This window comes from Panthera tigris, chromosome B4 (assembly GCF_018350195.1).
Source record: "Panthera tigris isolate Pti1 chromosome B4, P.tigris_Pti1_mat1.1, whole genome shotgun sequence".
NCBI classification, from domain to species: Eukaryota; Metazoa; Chordata; class Mammalia; order Carnivora; family Felidae; genus Panthera; species Panthera tigris.
The window spans coordinates 77,555,827-77,571,619 of record NC_056666.1 but is presented as its reverse complement, the minus strand read 5'-3'; the positions used below and the strand labels follow the sequence as shown (position 1 = coordinate 77,571,619).

Sequence of the window (15,793 nt, the reverse complement as noted above, 5' to 3'; positions counted from 1 at the left end):
TGTCCACACCAAGGGTCATTTGCTCTTTTCTCCCCCTCTGTGGCTAATTTATTTTAGAGCTAGGGGAGGGAGGGGGCGGGGCCAAGCCGGGAGGGTTGAGAGGAGGGGCCGGGCGAGCCCAGGGGAGGTGGGGGCGGGGCGGGGGCGAGGTGGGGGAGGGCGGGGAAGGAGCCCGGGGTGGAGAGGGCCAGAGAAGGGGCGGGAGTTGGGGGGAAGGGAGGGGCATTAGGGGAGGGAGGAGCAGGGAAAGGGGAGGGGAGCAAAGGCCTGCGAGGGAGGGCGCTGGGGGCGGGCGAGGGGAGGCGGGGGTGGGGGTGGGGGTCCTGCCTGCGGGGGGAGCCGGGGCGGCCCCTTGTCCGGCCACCCCCACTGCCCAGTCCCGCTCCCGGCCGCGGCGGCCGCAGCAGCCGCAGCAGTAGCGGCTCCAGGATGGTGAGCGCCGCTGCCCCCCAGCCCCGGCCTGTCGCCCCCGGCCCGCGCCCCGGCCCCGGGGCCGGACGCCCCCCCAGGCCGCGCACACTCACCTAGGACCCGGCCGGGATGCCGAGGTACGGGGCCGCGGGCCCGGGCGGGGGCAGACACGGGAGCGCGCGGGCGGGCCGGGGTCAGGGGGTGGTGACCGTTCGGTCGGGGTGTCCGGAGCTTTGTCCGCGGGCGCGGGGCAGTGTGAGGGCCAGAGAGGGCGGGGGCTGCGGGGCGCGGGGTTCAACTAGGCGAGGGTCGAAGGGCAAGGCCAGCCAGAGACCCGGGCGGGTGCGTGGGAGCCGAGGGTCACTTCCCGGGGGGAGGGGGAGGGCCGACAAGGGGGCTCTCGTCTCCGCCGCCGACGGGCACCCTCTTCGCCGCCCCCTTTGGTGCGCAGGCTGCAGCAATAGCGAGCGTCCGGCTCTGGGGGGAGCCTGCGGGATTGGGGGGTGGGGAGCCAGGATCTGCGGGTTCGGGTCCCCGAAGGATCCTGTGTCCGGAGCCCGAGGGCCGGCCCGCAGGCCCCTCCCACTCCGTCAGGTCTTTGTCCAGCGGCCCCTGTGTGTGTGGGAGGGGGTGGGGGCTGGGTTCCTGGCCCGGAGATTCCCCAGCATCGTGACGGGGCAGTGACAGGAGACCGAGGCCACTTAGGGCCCTGCGCCCCTAACGCCCACCCCCTTCCTTTCTTTTCTTCTGGCCGGGGAGAGCATAGCCCCATCTCAGAGTCAGGGCGTTGCAAAAAGCTGCACTTACCTTCTTCACCCGTGGGCTACTGGCTACAAGGGGGACCCTCTGAGCTCTCGGCTCTCTAGAGAGCCCCCCTTAAACTTGCCCACTCCAGGAGCCCTCTCGGTCTGCACAGAGCTTCCCTTGCTGGGAACCCACTCTGTCAAGGGACCTCCGCAGAAAGATGGGCACACAGTAGGTGCTTACCAAATGTGGGCCCCCCCCCCCCCCCCCTTCCCCAGCGCCGCGGTCCCGGAGCGGCTCCAAGGGCGGAGGAGGCCTGGGAAGGGTCTGCGCGGGGAGCGAGCGAGCGGCCTGGAGCCTGCGCCCAGCGGCGGCCTGGAGCGCAGGGGTGGGTGGACGGGTGGGTGGGCTGTTAAAGGGACGGTCACTAAATCAGGATTAGGCCGTGGGGCTGTCAGGCTGCCTGGCCCTGTCTCCATGGATACCTAATTTGGAGGAGAATAGAGGACGGAAGAATGTTTGTGTTGTGGTCCGCACGGGCTGCCGCGGCTGAGCGGGCTCTTGCCCTGGGCCAGGCAGCGGGGAGCCGGGCTCTGGTTCCCAGCCCACTCTGGACTTCTGTAGGGGGGAGCTTCTCGGTTCTCGGGGCCCAGAGCCTTCCCTGTGGAGTCTTTAGAGTGGGAGGGATGGTGTCGGGGTCCAAAGCCCCCTGACCTGCACAGGGAGCCCCAGAACCTCCGGAATCCAGCCTGAATGCCCTGTGCACCCTCCTGGATACCGCCGCGCTGAGGTTCCCCTCCCCAGACCTCCTGGCCGGGAGCAACCGTCATTCTCCGCTGAGCTTTGGCCCCGGAGGACCCACGCGCTGGGCGGCTGGGTGCTGCGGCGCTGCCGGGACCCGGCCGCGGAGCGCGGACCCCGCGGCCGCTGGGCAGCGGGCAGGGGGCGGGGCGCGACTTCCTGGGGTGGGCGAGAAAGGGGCGGGGCTTGCCGGCTGGCTGCGCTGGACGCGGTGACAGGCCTCGTAAATCCCCCTTTCCCATATTTAACACCATTTCATTTATTTCCACTTCAATCTATTGGTGTCCGCAGCAGCAACCCCAGTGAGGAGCGCCCCTCGCCCTGGCTGTAATACCTTCTGGGGGAAAGTCCTCTTGGGCCAAAGGGAATTTAGCTCTGTAGGGCGGTGGAGTTGCCCCTGGTGAGTCCCAGATAACCTAATTCCTCCGAGGAGGGCGGGGGGGGGGGGGGGGGGAACCTCCATCTTCCCAGGAGAAGTGGGGGCTGAGAGGCACAGGATGGAGTTTGGCCTCTGAGGCCCTTTTTGGATTTTCTGGCTGTGGTCTAAGAGTAGGTTGGGCTGAGGATCCCATGGGTGGATAATTCCAGCACACAGCGTGGAGCGGGGTAGGGGAGAGGGACCGGACCAGTGTGTGTTGTTCCAAGGGCCCTTTCCTGCCTTCCTCCCGGTCATCCATGGCCACAGCTTTTTATGGAGCAAGGGTCCCTTCCCCTCCCCTGCCTGGGCTGCAGCTTTATTGCTGAGATCTCAGACTCTCCACGCAATTTCACGCTTCTCTGCCTTTGCTCTTGCTGTTCCCTCAGCCAAATGCCTTCCCCATTGTCCCTGTCTCTCCACAACCTCCTCATTCTTCAAGGCCCAGCTCAGATGCCATACTTCCTCCCTGTAGCCTCCCCAGAGCCCCTAGCTCTTGTCACTTGCTCCTCCTGCCATGTTCTCCAAGCCCTGCACCTGTGCCTCCCTTCAGCTTTTGTGGCTGAGTCCACACTAGGCTTTGCCTTCTGGAGGATAGGGATGGGGCCCACACCTCCCTGCACCCTGCCCACGCCGGGCCTGGCACAGAGCCTGGCACCTTGTGGTTGCTCTGTGAATATCTGTCGGCTGAATACAACGGATTTTGTGAGGGCAGCCTGCAAAGCATGGAATCTGGCCACTCTGGCAAATAGCTTTGCACTCCTGGGTGGGTGGAGACCCCTGGGTGGGTCTCCTCCTCCTCCTCCTCCTCCTCCTCCTCCTCCTCCTCCTCCTCATTGCTGACCCTCCCCCACCCCCCAAGTTGGGGAGGACTTTGCCCCTTCCTTTCCCCACAGACCAGCATTCTTTCCCTGCCATTATCATCCTGTTAAACAGAGAGGCCAGTCAGGATCCATATGGATCACATTAACAATTGCTTATTATCTGGGCCACGACTGCCCCCACTCTCCACCCCCAGCTCCTGCTGCTGCAGTTGTTGGGCCCTTAGGAGCCCAGCCTCCCTGCCTCCCCCTCCCCCCACCATCGGTCAGCCAGGGAGGGCAGGGGACAGGCTGGTCTCCCTCACCCTCCCCATGCCTTCTAGCAGAACTTCGCTTCTTCTTGACTTGGCTGGCAGTTAATGACTCCTTTCCCTGATTTAATGAAAACCAGGCTCCCCGTAGAAAGTGTGGCTCAGTAAATTTCCAGGACTGCAGCAGGGAGAGGTGGACCTAAGTTCCGGGTGCACCTGTGGTCTGCAGCACTGACAGCCCCTGCCTTCCAGTGGACAGAAGCTGTGGGTTGGGGCCAGCCACACTGGGCTGGCCATGGGGCCCTTGGCTGGCCCTGCTCCCTTCTGGGAGCTGGTAGGCTAGTGAGGGGGATCAAACCAGGAGAGACCTTGCATAGCCTTGGGTCCCAAGCCTTCTGCTGCAAAGAAGCAGGAAACCTGAGAGTTTCCCAGAGCTGCAGCAGAGACAGCCTTGAAGGATGGGGAGTGGGTTTCTGCTGAAATGCATATAGTCCGAGAGCACTAGGGATGGAAGAGGGTCTTCAAGATCGCCCAACAATTCTTCTGATTTACGGGCCCCTCAGAGGGATTGATGAAAGCTGTTCCCCCAAAATGCACCTTCAGTTGACCCTAGCCTTTGCATTCTGCCTCCAAGGGTTCTTGGGCCCTCTGAAGCCCATGGGGACCCTGCATGAAGACCTCCCTCTAGTCCAGTCCCCCTCTGATATGCAGAGGGCCAAGGTAGGCTGGCAGCCCAGGACTCCTGACCTCCACACTCAGCGCTGTCTTCATGGCCTTATTCCTGGGCCAAGGGACCAGGGTGGCGATTGAGGTGCTGGGCCAGCTTTCAACTGGGAACGGTTCACACTGCCTGTGTTGGGGTAAGGGCTGGTCGTGTCGTCTCTGAGTGTGTTGCCTGGAGAGAGGACGTTCAGGGGTTTTTTTTGGTTTGTTCTGTTTTGGAGTCTACTCGTCCCCAGGAACATGGTCGATTGGCAAGAAAGTCTAACTCTTTTCTGAGCATTTTTGTAAGTGTCTCGAGTCGTAATGAACACTTAAGTAGCACGTATTGAACACTCCATATCTCACCTGCGAAATGGTGCTCTCCTGAGTGTAATCATGAGGATTAAATGAGGCAACAGGCAGGAGCCGGGAGCCCCGAGTTCCAGTCTTGAATGACTGTGTGCTGCGAGGGCTGCTCAGGAATGCAGGTGACAGGGCTCAGGGCTGTCATTGCTGTCGATTACCCAGCCAAAGAGAGGGGACTGCATGGGAGCCACCAGGGTGCCTTGCTTTCTTTTCCTTTTGAGCTGAGGTGTTGGCAGGGTCGGCCTTTGCAATTCATCTTGGGGACTGGAGGTGGGGTGGGGTGTTCTCAGGGAATGGGAGAACGCGGCTCTGGTCACAGGCCAGTCTCCCACAGGGCTGTGACACTGACCCCATTTTATTTTATTCAGTTTTAATTAAAAAAAAATTTTTTAAAGTAAGCTCTATGCCCATCGTGGGGCTGGAACTCACGAACTCAAGCTCAACAGTCGCATGCTCTACTGACTGAGCCAGCCAGGCACCCCAACCTGGCCCCGTTTAAAATGACTAATCATGGAAGCGCCTGGGTGGCTCAGTTGGTTAAGTGTCTGACTTCGGCTCAGGTCATGATCTCATGGTTCATGAGTTCAAGCCCCGCATCGGGCTCTGTGCTGACGGCTCAGAGCCTGGAGCCTGTTTCAGATTCTGTGCCTCCCTCTCTCTCTGCCCCTCCCCTGCTTCTACTCTGCCTCTTTATCTGTCTCTCAAAAATAAATAAACATTTAAAAAAAAAAAAAAAGACCAGTCATGGCCTCCACCCTAGGGGCCAAGCCCTGGGCTGCAATGACCCCGACACTAATTACGGATAATTGCCCTAGATGAGTCACTCTGGGTCTCAAATTCTCATCTATAAAATGGGGATAAGGACACTAGTGAGTTCATAGGTGACAGAGGCCCTGATTTTAAATAGTGTGCCCTTTTGTCTCTGAAGTACATGCCTGCCTCTGGTGAGCTGCTCAGTAACTCAGAACCCAGGGACTCTGGAGAACCACCTCCCGTGTAGGTGCAAGGAGAAAGAGAGGGCGTGTGTGTGTGAAAGTTCTGGGCCATCTTTGAAAGCTCCCTCCAAAGTCGAGTCAGAGCAGAGACGGGGGGTCAGGAGGTGGGCGAGAGGAGAGGCAGCTTGGCTACCTCAGGAATCTGGGAGGTGAAAGCACACCTTCCTTTATCTGCCCTCACGGCCCAGGCAGGCTCAGGCCACCTGGTCCCTAGCCCTGTGCTGGGATTAATCGGGGATGGGTCAGGAGATGTGAGGACAAGGAGGCATTTTACCCTTAGTAACGCGGTGTTGAGCACCTGCCGTGTCCTGTGGTTCTGGGGATACCCCAGCCAGGCTCCAGAGGGGGCCCAGCCAGGGTTGGGATTCCTGGGCCCCTGAGACTTGCCGCACACTCACTGGGCAGCTAAGCACCAGGCCCTGAGCAGGGCAGATCTCCCATAATCGCCTTCGGCTTCCCACGTGGCCAGGGAGGACCAGAGGACATTCCCCGGCCCTGGCATTGTTTGCTCTGCCCCAAGCACCTAGCAGGAAGCGTGGCCAGGCTCGTGGCCCCCTTGGCAAGGCCGTGTGCCAGGCCCTGGAGATGTTTGTCCGGGTAGCTCTTCACCAACATCCATGATTGTCTGATGCAGTCCCACTTTCTAACGTTTATTTATTTTTCAGACAGAGAGAGACAGAGCATGAACGGGGGAAGGTCAGAGAGAGGGAGACACAGAATCTGAAACAGGCTCCAGGCTCTGACCGGTCAGCACAGAGCCCGACGCAGGGCTTGAACTCACGGACCTCAAGATCATGACCTGAGCCGAAGTCGGCCGCTTAACCGACTGAGCCACCCAGGCGCCCCTGGTCCCACTTTCAAGGAGCTTACCGGACAGTTGGGCACCAGAGAAGAGGCAAAGAGACAGGCTGGGCTTTCAGGGACTGCGTTCCTGGTGCTTCCCTGTGCGGATGGGGGTCAGTGACTGCAGAGTGGTGCTGCTTAGGGCTGTGGAGGGAGCACCAGAGGGGCTGGAGAGGAGGGACTCGGGGAAGGGACCAGCTACCTGACCGCAGGGCTCTGCATCACCGGTGGCATCCAAAGGAGACTGAGTTTCCCCGGGGGAGGCTGTTCATAGGTGACAGAAGGTCCAACTCAGTGAGAATTAGGAGGAAGCTGGGAATGTCCCCTTGCAGCTGACTGGCCTGTTTGGCCCGTGGACACTCAAGAGGCTGGGGCTATCTGTCCTTTCTAGGCTAGTGAGGAAAGAAAGCTGGTGGGATTCAGGTTATACTGAAGAAAGACTCCCCGTCCCGCCCCATGCATCGTGCGTTCCACAGCTACCCGGTCTGCCAGTCGGTTTCTTTGGGGGCAGAGGGGCTCCCTGGAAACACTGGCCATGGGGGCACTCACCCCTTCCACCCAGCTCTGTAGACAGCATCCATCAGTGGCCTGACCCGTACTCTTCTTTTTCCAGACTGACTGTGTCCTGTGTGGGGTGGCCATTCTTAGGCCATATCTTCCATACTGGAGGATGAAGGATATTCGGGGCCAGAGAACATAGGATCACCCAGTCTTTAAAGCTTAAGCTTTTTGGAGGACACATGCCGCCCAGATGGACTCATGTTAAACCTGGTTGAGGGAAAGGGTGTTGGGGCCGGAGAGGGGGGTTCTATCCAGTCTTCTGGGCTGAGACTTGTGGTCTACGACCCCTGAGGAGTTCACGGGTAAAACCGTATTCTAATGTTATTAGTTCCTTTTGTAGCCTTGTGTATTTTTAATTTTTGTTAAAGTTTTTATTGCTTATCTTTATTTTAAAAATTTTATTTTTTCAGGGTGGAGTTTTAGGGACGTGAGCCCCTTGTTGAAAACGATGGACGCGCCTCGATGGGGTGGGGACGGCAGCTGGAGGGTGGGGGTGGGGTGGCCGGGAGTTCAGTCCTGTGGCTTGTTGGCTTTGGCCTATTAGATATGCAAGTGGGGAGGCCCCAGAAAACCTGCACAGAGGAAGGAGGAGCCCTTCAGCCTCCCCGGAGTGCCCCTCTCAGGACAGAGAGCCTCTCATGCTGAATGCCTCTATGGATGGGGAGCTCGTTCAGACAGCTAACACGAAGCCAAACCTCTTTCTTGGAGGGTTCGCCTCGTTCGAGGAGGGTGGGGAGTGGAGTGGCCATGCACAGGCACACGGCCAGCCGCCTGACAGTCACAGTCGGTCAGGGATTTGGAGACACGGGTCCTCGGAATCTTTCTTTCCCGAGTAAACACTCCCCACCTCCCGCCGTGGCTGTCCTGCTCCTCTCTGATCACTCCCCTGAGGGCTGGGGGCTCAGACCTGCAAGGGTGCAGGGTCCCAAGGGAACCGCTTTGGAATGTGCTGAGCTCTGGGGTCTGTGGCTGCGGATGGGGGCACCAAGGGAAGAGGGCTACAGGGGGGCAGGGGAGGTCGATGAGGATGGTGGGAACCAACTGATACCTCCATTTTCTTAGCTGTGAAATGGGAACATTAACAACTGCCTCTGGCAGGAGAGGCAGAGAAGCCTCTGGGCTGAAAAGCCCCCGTGGGTGTCACCACGCCCTAGCTTGGTGACTGAGCCGAGCGGACTGTGCCTCAGTTTCCTCCTCTATAACACGGGACTAACAGCTGTACCTGCTTCCCAGCGTCGTTCTGTGGATTCAGTGAACTACTCTGCAGAGGTCCCTTAGAACTGTGCTTGGAGAGTGTGCTAGGATCCCGTACAGGAGCAGACAGACAGAAGGAACTGTCGTGGTGGGTCAGTCTTTGCCTAGCACCCTCTCCCCGGTTTCTCTTTCCACCTCTGTTCCTGTGGCCTTGCGGGTATGAGGGGGCCACCCCCCTGAGGATGTAGCCCTGCCCACTCACGCCCAGGTAGACCGGCCAGGCCGCATAGCTGGAGTTACTCAGCTCAGCACCCCCAGGGCTGGGAAGGGCCTACGAGGGGGGCAGGGGTGGCTACTGGGGAAGCCTGGGTGGGCGGCCTGGGCCTGCTTCCTTCCCTCTGCTCAGCCTGGTTCTGTGTCTCCCACCCACCCCCGTGCATGGTGGGTGGGTGGGGGGGCGGCATATTTGGGGCCCTAAGAACATAGGATCACACCCAGTCCTTAAAGCTTAAGGATCACACCCCCTTTTTGGAGGTCACATGCCACCCAAATTGACTCAAGTCAACTTTGGATCTTAAACCTGGCCGAGGGGAGGGGTGGTGGGTGGAGAGGGGGTTCTATCCGGTCTTTTGGGCTGAGACTTGTGGTTTTCGACCCCTGGGGAGTTCATGGGTGAAACTGTATTCTAATGTTATTAATTCCTTTTGTAGCCTCATGTATTTTTTATTTTTATTGTGATTGTTACATTTTTTTATTTTTTATTTTTGTTTCTTAGTGTTTATTTATTTTGTGTGTGTGTGAGAGACAGAGTGCATGCAAACACAGATGTGGGGGAAGGGCAGAGAAAGAGGGAGAGAGACTCCAAGTGGGCTCCTGGGCTATAGGGGGGCAGGGGAGGGGGGCAGCTAAGATCTGCACTTGGTGTCAGTGCAGACCCCAGAGCCCAATGCAGCCCATGAACGGTGAGATCATGACCTGAGCCAAAATCAAGTCAGACACTCAACTGACTGAGCCACCCAGGTGCCCCTAAATTTTTTATTTTATTTTTTAAATGTTTCTTTTTAAATTTAATTTTATTATTATTATTTTTTTAATTTTAAATGTTTATTTTTTTGAGAGAGACAGAGTGCGAGCAGGGGAGGGGCAGAGAGAGTGAGACACAGAATCTGAATCAAGATCCAGGCTGTGAGCTGTGAGGCACAGAGCCCAACGTGAGGCTTGAACTCACGTACCGTGAGATCATGACCTGAGCTGAAGTCAGACGCTTAACCAACTGAGCCAGCCAGGAGCCCCTACAATGTTTATTTTTGGGAAAGAGAAAGACAGAGTGCGAGTGGGGGAGGGGCAGAGAGAGAGGGAGACACAGAATGGGAAGCAGGCTCCAGGCTCTGAGCTGTCAGCATAGAGCTCGATGTGGGGCTCGAACTCACCAACTGTGAGATCATGACCTGAGCCGAAGTTGGATGCTTAACTAACTGAGCCACCCAGGCACGCTGAAAAAGTGGTTTTGAATAGACCACAGGTTTACCAGATGGCAAAAGGGGTGGATTACTGGGGTGCCTTGCTGGCACCGTTGGTAGAGCGTGCCACTTTTTTTTTTTTAATGTTTATTTATTTATTTTGAGAGAGAGAGAGAGACAGAGGCCGTGAGCAGAGGAGGAACAGAGAGAGAGACACAGAATCTGAAGGCAACTCCAGGCTCTGAGCTGTCAGCACAGAGCCCGATGTAGGGTTCGAACTTGCAAATTGCAAGATCATGACTTGAGCCAAAGTTGGACACTTAACTGATTGAGCCAGCCAGGCACCCCGGAGCATGTGACTCCTGATCTTGGGGTTGTGAGTTCAAGCCCTACACTGGGCATAAAGCTTACTTAAAAACATTTTTTTAGCGTCGCCTGGGTGGTTCAGTCAGTTGGGCGACCGACTTTGCTCAGGTTGTGATCTCACAGCTCGTGAGTTCGAGCCCCGCGTCGGGCTCTGTGCTGACAGCTCAGAGCCTGGAGCCCGCTTCGGATTCTGTGCCTCCCTCTCTCTCTGCCCCTCCCCCACTCTCTCTCTCTCTCTCTCTCTCTCTCTCTCCTTCAAGAGTAAACGTTAAAAAAAATTAAAAACAAAATTTTTTAAAGGGGCCTATGACTGAACACTGATCAGGAGCCCTGACTTCACCCTCCAACCCACACCCACCCAGGGCCCAGTCCCCAGGGAGGAGGGCCCCCAGATACAGACCCATGAGGAGACAGACCCTGGGAGGGTCTCACCCAACCCTGACAGCCTTGGGGCCACGGCCTCCTCGGAGCACAAGCTTGATGTATCCAAGTGTCTGTACATTGAAGCGCTCACAAGCTTTGTGCGTACAAGGCCAGTACTGTCTCCATACTGTGGTGAGAAGCTGAGTGGCTCAGAGAGGGGCTGACTCTAGAGGCGGTGGGGTGGGGTGGGTGGGGAAGCACACCCCTGCAAACCACTGTGCTTAAGTGAATAATCTTTATTTTTTTAATGTTTGTTTATTTTTGAGAGAGAGAGAGAGAGAGTGCCAGCAGGGGAGGGGCAGAGAAAGAGAGACACACAGAATCCAAAGCAGGCTCCAGGCTCCGAGCTGTCAGCACAGAGCCCGACCCGGGTCTCGAACCCACGCATCGTGAGATCATGAGCTGAGCCGAAGTTGGACACTTAACTCACTGAGCCACCCAGGCGTCCCAGTAAATAATCTTTAAAAAGAGGAATTATTGGGGTGCCTGGGTGGCTCAGTCGGTTAAGCGTCTGACTCTTGATTTCAGCTGCGGTCATGATCTCACAGTTCATGAGTTTGAGTTCCACGTCCGGCTCCTCACGGAGTGTGGGGCCGGCTTCGGATTCTCTCCCTCCCTCCCTCTCTGTCCCCCTTCCCCCCCACCCCCACCTCCACGCAGAAATAAGTAAACTTTAAAAAAAATAATAAAATAAATTTTAAAAAAAGAAAAGAGGAATTATCTAGAACAAGTACTTACTGTAGGAAGAACGCCACAGGCCCTGCTCTTCCCACGGCCATTGTATCAGGGAAGGTTTTCTGGGGAAAGGACTTTGGGAGGGAGAGGACAGGGCAGGCAGGGAAAGGTTGGGCTGCTGGACTAGAAAAGTGCTGTGCAAAGGCCCAGGGGCAGGGGTATCTGAGCAGGGAGGAAATGGGGAGCCCATTTTAACCAGTGACAACTGCAAATAAGGCCTTTGAGTGGCAGGACAGAAGTGCAGGGCACTTGCTCGGGGCACCCAAGAAGGAGCCAGCAACAGTATCGAAGTGACATAATAGGGGTGCCCGGCTCTCTCAGTTGGTAGAGCATGCGATTTTCAGGTCGTGAGTTCAAGGCCCACATTAGGCATGGAGCCTAGTTAAAAAAAAAAAAAAAGCAAAGCAAAAACAAAACCAAAGTGACATAACAGTGTGGGAGCACCCCCACTGCAGAACTGGGAAGAGGGCATTTTGGAACATGGAGCAAAGGCCTAGAAGTATGAGTGTGTATTGCCTGGAGAATGGACCCATGTGGCTGGAGGGGTCCAGAATGGCAGAGCCTGAGGCTGGAGGAAGGACACACTGAGCCACCTCTGGTGCTGGGCTAAGGGGTTTGAGGCCCCCTCTGAGGTCAGGGGAGGGTTGAGTCTGTAGAAACCCCTGGCGGCCGTCCAAAAGAAGGGTTGGGGGGGAGAGACGGAGTCCAGACGTGGGGCCAGCCATGGTGGGAGGCGGGGGAGCTGCAGGTCATTTCAGACAGTGTGAAGGGGACTCAATGACCAGCTAGATGCAAGGAGGCTGCAAGAGGTAGAGAGACACGAGGACTCCAGGGTGTCCAGGCTGGGTGAATGGATTCTGGGGAGAGAAGACAGAGATGTTTTCTCTGGGCACATGGAGTCTGAGGTCTTGGTGGGCATCCATGAGGCCCGAAAGCGTCTCATCTATCATCTAGATTCTCAGGCGCGATGAAAAGTGTGGCTCAGGTTGAAGTTGGGTCTGGTGTGGGGGGCCCTCAGGATGGATGTGAAGAGGCATGTGACCTTGGCCGGGCAGTTTCAGAGTGGTGGGGTGAGGGTGGGGGTGGGGGGTGTGGCAGGGCCCTGAGGCTCCTGCCTCGATCAGCAGGAGAGGAGCTGGTGAGAGCTGGCCCAGAACACAGGTCAGAGGGGCCAGGAGCCAGGCTAGGATGTCTTAGGAAGCTGTGGCTTCAGTGACGTTGAGCTCAGGTCCCCCACAGCTTCTTCAGACCCACCCGAAAGCCAGTCAGGGGCAGGACAGGGACTTCACCCTGCCGGTCGGTGCTCTCCACTCAGGGCACAACTTCTCTCCTTGGGGTCCCTCACGTCTGTTGGGTTGTTTTGGCCTCAGAAAGCATCTGCCCCCTCCCCTACTCTACCCAGCCTGAAGCACCTGGCCAAGTCAGAGCCTGCCCTAGGTCCTGCCCCAAGCCCTGGTCCCATTCTAGAGAGTCTTAAAAGTACCACTCTTCCTTCCTTGCCCTCAAGGCAGCCTGTGAGGGAGATGCTGGGTGCCCCCCCCCCCCATTTCACACCAGAGGAAACAGAGATTGACACTTGACTCCTGCACCATCTGAGCCACGGGAGGGAGGTGGGACCTGGACCCCCAGATGGACACCCCAGGCCTGACAGGGTGGGCGCAGAGACCCCGCCTTGGGTCAGCCTTTCAGACACCTGCCTGACTCCAGCTGCTAATGGGTCCAGGCTGCATTCGAGGGTCCATGGAGGCAGCCCATGAAGGTGAGGAAAGCAGGGCGGGGAGGGGTTAAGGGAAGGGAAGGAGTGAGTCCTGCTGTAGAACTGACTTGCACCACACTCCTTGTCTAGCAGCCTGTTGCCAGGGCTGACGGACATCGTGGAGATCTAGCCCCAGCCCAGCATGCAGGGCCCCTGGGAGACAGCCTGACCTCCTGAGCCCTCTGGAAAGCACTCCATAGGGTGACCCCTCCCTCCCTTCCTGTCCCATCCCCTGGGCTCAGAAGTTGAAGTCCAGTCCACACCCAATGTAGGCAGGCCGTGAGAAGGGGGCGTGGCAGAGTGGGCTGCTGCCTTCAAAGCAATTCCCTGCCCTAAAGACTTACTGTCAAATGTGCTGAAAATGTGTACTTGCTCAGTGCAGCTCATCTCAAGCAGGCGGTAGGCAGAGCCAATCAGCCTTGCTAACCTTCACGAGGGGTGAGTGGCTGATGGCCAGGAAGCTCCCAGGGGTGCGCGTGGTTTAAAAGAGGATGTTTGTGGGGCGCCTGGGTGGCTCAATCGGTTAAGCGCCCGACTCTTAATTTCGGCTCAGGTCATGACCTCCCGGTTCATGAGATCATGAGATCGAGCCCCACATCCGGCTCCGCGGTGACAGTGTGGAGCGTGCTTGGGATTCTCTCTCTTTCTCTCTCTCTCTGCTTCTCCCCTGCTCACTCTCTCTCTAAAAAATAAATGAATAAACTTAAAAAAAAAAATAAATCAAAGAGGATGTTTGTGAATGAGAATGGTCTTCTGTTGCTGAAATCCCAGGCAGCCTTAGCTAAGTGAAGCAAACAAAATTTAGGCGGGTGAAGACAAATTGTGTTTATTTTGGGGGAAGGGGCAAGGGTAACAACTAGGCTAGTTCTCCCTACCTGGTGTGTCCAGGGAGGTGGGTTAGGGATAGAGAACCGGTACCCACGCCGCCGCCAGCGGTGTTCCTAGCCAGGGGGAGGGGAGAGGTGTGGCGGTGGAAGGAAGGAATCAGAGCATGCCCCAGCAGTGACGGCACCAGAAGTAGGGCCAAGAGGAAACATGGAGGGGCTGTTGGAAAGAAAGGGGCGGGGAGGTGAGTTTCAGAGCTGGAAAAGTGATTAGCAGCTCTGATGAAACTGATGTCAGCCCTGGCAGCCCCGGGGCAGCCCGGAGAGAAATAGCCTAGCCGTTATTCGCGGAGGGCAGACAAAGATGGCCGCCAGGCGAGCCTCCTCCCCCAGAGGCCGCCGGATCACAGCGGGTCCAGGCTGGTCCAGGCCCTAGGACGGATGCCCCACTAGGAGCTTGGGGGTGGGACCGAGTCTGCAGATAAAACGCTGGGAACCTGTGTCCCGGGTCCAGGCTCCCCAGGACCTTCTGCAAGAGTGGGGGAAGCCCAGCAGCCACCCCCAACCTCCTGGGGTAGTAGATGGGCCGTTTGATCAGTGAGTGTGTAAATTGGGATTTTATGGATCGCTTATTCACTGCTGGAGCTGGGGCCCCCAAATTCCTCTGTGCCCCAGAATGCTTAATCTACTCCTGAGCTTTCCCCTGGGAGAGGAGGGAGGAAAGCTCCCCACAGGCCCCCACCCCTCCTGCTGTGTCTCCTCCCAAGGCCCCAGGCTTTGTCATTGCAGGTTGAGCGGTTCAAATGTGCTAATACACTCCCTGGGGGCTGCTGGGCAATGGGACTTACCCTTCAGTGCTGTGATTGGCCAGAGAGACCATGGGAGGGGGGGTTCATGGCAGCAGCTGGGAGTGTGTGTGTGTGTGTGTGTGTGCATGCGTGTGCATGTGCGCCTGTTTGAAGGGAGGGGGTTGGGGGGTGTCCATCCTGCTCAGACCACTGGGCAGAGACAAAGGATCTTCATCTAGCCTGAACAGAGGATTAAGTCCAGAACAAGCTACCTGGTCAAGCTGGTTGGGGAGCCCACCTGTCCATCTTTCCATCCTCTTATTACATCTTGATGTGGTGGGGACTTACTCAGGGTGTGTTGAATGGCTGGATGGATGAGTGACCACATGAGTGACTGCATTTTTAACTGGGGCTGTGTCTGCTGGAATAATCCAGCACCTACAGATTCCTAAACCTCCCCCTAAGATTCCTGAGTACCCTCCCCCTTCCCTGAAATTCGCTTTAGCCCAGTCCCAGCCCATAGAGGCCGGACATGAGGGACAGGCCAGGCCTCGGGGGACACAACTGTGACCCCCAGACTGTTGCCATTTGAGAGTGCTTTCACTGTGGTCACGTTTCCTGCAGCCGGCCCCCATCTGTCCTTGGGATTTGATGAGGATGAGGATGGTAGGCAAAGGGGAGGGGTGTTGAGCAGCTGAGGGGGTGTGGAGGGAAGGAAGCGCAGCCCGAAGGGCCAGATGACAAACTGTCCTGTCCTACCGTCCTCTCTTCTTCAGCCTGCTCCTCCTCTCCTGCCCTGAGCTTGAGGACAGGGTGGGCTGGTGGGGAGGGGCTGGTCCAGCTAGTCAGCCCTCCCTTCCTGGCCCCTGGAGCCCTGCCTAGCCAGAAAACTTCCCAGAAATCCTAAGGAAAGGAGTCTGAGTCCCAGCAAAGTCTACCTGGAGACCCTAGGAAGGGAGACTCCATTCAAGTTCAAGAGAAAGCTTTGGAGGCTCCGGTTGTAGTGGGAAGCACCCTGGCTGCAGAATGGAGCCCTGGCTGGGATTAGAGCATTGCTGTCCAATAGAACTTTCTGCAGTGACGGGAATGTGCTGTGTCTGCACTGTCCGAAATGGCAGCCACTACCACACATGACTGTGGAGCGCTTGGGGTGTGGCAAGAGCCGTTGAGAAACCGAAATTTAAATTTAACTTCACTTTCATAATACATTTTTTATTTTGGTAATTAATAAATGATAATGACTTACATTTAAAAGTAATTCATACATTGTAACACATTTGAATTTGAATAGCCACCTGTGGCTAGTGGCTGTGATTTGGACAGCACAGGACTCAGGG

The 15,793-nt window shown here is 57.1% G+C and overlaps 1 protein-coding gene across 2 annotated transcripts in view; it reads left to right on the top strand.

Annotated features, from left to right (window-relative positions):
* Positions 1 to 394: 394 nt before the first annotated feature.
* Positions 395 to 15,793, top strand: part of FIGNL2 (fidgetin like 2) — a 29,239-nt gene continuing 13,840 nt past the window's right edge. Inside the window, exon 1 of one of the 2 annotated variants that reach the window (XM_042992328.1) lies at positions 395 to 548. The gene's annotated coding sequence lies outside the window, so the exon portion shown is untranslated. Of the gene's footprint in view, positions 549 to 6,367; positions 6,463 to 15,793 lie in introns of those variants that run through there. The other variant, XM_042992329.1, reaches the window with a different exon arrangement.